This window comes from Heterodontus francisci, unplaced genomic scaffold (genome assembly GCF_036365525.1).
Source record: "Heterodontus francisci isolate sHetFra1 unplaced genomic scaffold, sHetFra1.hap1 HAP1_SCAFFOLD_172, whole genome shotgun sequence".
Taxonomy (NCBI): domain Eukaryota; kingdom Metazoa; phylum Chordata; class Chondrichthyes; order Heterodontiformes; family Heterodontidae; genus Heterodontus; species Heterodontus francisci.
In genome coordinates, this window is record NW_027141631.1 from 785,325 (window position 1) to 787,157 (window position 1,833).

Sequence of the window (1,833 nt, forward strand, 5' to 3'; positions counted from 1 at the left end):
TATAAAAGTCTCTGTCTTTGTGTTTGTGTTCGTGTTTGTGTTTGTGTGCGCATATATAAAAGACTCTGTCTTTGTGTTTGTGTGCGCATATATAAAAGTCTCTGTCTTTGTGTTTGTGTTTGTGTTTGTGTTTGCATATATAAAAGTCTTTGTGTTTGTGTTTGTGTTTGTGTTTGCATATATAAAAGTCTTTGTGTCTGTGTTTGTGTTTGTGTTTGTGTTTGTGTGCGCATATATAAAAGTCTCTGTGTTTGTGTTTGTGTGCGCATATATAAAAGTCTCTGTGTTTGTGTTTGTGTTTGTGTTTGTGTGCGCATATATAAACGTCTCTGTGTTTGTGTTTGTGTTTGTCTTTGTGTTTGAGTGCGCATATATAAAAGTCTCTGTGTTTGTGTTTGTGTTTGTGTTTGGGTTTGTGTTTGTGTTTGTGTGCGCATATATAAAAGTCTCTGTGTTTGTGTTTGTGTTTGTGTTTGTGTGCGCATATATAAAAGTCTCTGTGTTTGTGTTTGTGTTTGTGTTTGTGTGCGCATATATAAAAGTCTCTGTGTTTGTGTTTGTGTGCGCATATATAAAAGTATCTGTGTTTGTGTTTGTGTGCGCATATATAAAAGTCTCTGTGTTTGTGGTTGTGGTTGTGTTTGTGTGCGCATATATAAAATTCTCTGTGTTTGTGTTTGTGTTTTTGTTTGTGCGCGCATATATAAAAGTCTCTGTGTTTGTGTTTGTGTTTGTGTGCGCATATATAAAAGTCTCTGTGTTCGTGTTTGTGTTTGTGTTTGTGTGCGCATGTATAAACGTCTCTGTGTTTGTGTTTGTGTTTGTGTGCGCATATATAAAAGTCTAAGTCTTTGTGTTTGTGTTTGTGTTTGTGTGCGCATATATAAAAGTCTCTGTCTTTGTGTTTGTGTTTGTGTTTGTGTTTGTGTTTGTGTGCGCATATATAAAAGTCTCTGTCTTTGTGTTTGTGTTTGTGTTTGTGTGCGCATATATAAAAGTCTCTGTGTTTGTGTTTGTGTTTGTGTTTGTGTGAGCATATATAAAAGTCTCTGTGTTTGTGTTTGTGTGCACATATATTAAAGTCTGTGTGTTTGTGTTTTTGTTTGTGTTTGTGTGCGCATATATAAAAGTCTCTGTGTTTGTGTTTGTGTTTGTGTGCGCATATATAAAAGTCTCTGTGTTTGTGTTTGTGTGCGCATATATAAAAGTCTCTGTGTTTGTGTTTGTGATTGTGTGCGCATAAATAAAAGTCTCTGTGTTTGCGTTTGTGTTTGTGTGCGCATATATAAAAGTCTTTGTGTTTGTGTTTGTGTTTATGTGTGTGTGCGCATATATAAAAGTCTCTGTATTTGTGTTTATGTTTGTGTTTGTGTGTGCATATCTAAAAGTCTCTGTCTTTGTGTTTATGTTTGTGTTTGTGTTTGTGTGCGCATATATAAAAGTCTCTGTCTTTGTGTTTGTGTGCGCATATATAAAAGTCTCTGTCTTTGTGTTTGTGTTTGTGTTTGTGTTTGTGTGCGCATATATAAAAGTCTCTGTCTTTGTGTTTGTGTGCGCATATATAAAAGTCTCTGTCTTTGTGTTTGTGTTTGTGTTTGTGTTTGCATATATAAAAGTCTTTGTGTTTGTGTTTGTGTTTGTGTTTGTGTTTGCATATATAAAAGTCTTTGTGTCTGTGTTTGTGTTTGTGTTTGTGTGCGCATATATAAAAGTATCTGTGTTTGTGTTTGTGTTTGTGTTTGTGTGCGCATATATAAACGTCTCTGTGTTTGTGTTTGTGTTTGTCTTTGTGTTTGAGTGCGCATATATAAAAGTCTCTGTGTTTGTGTTTGT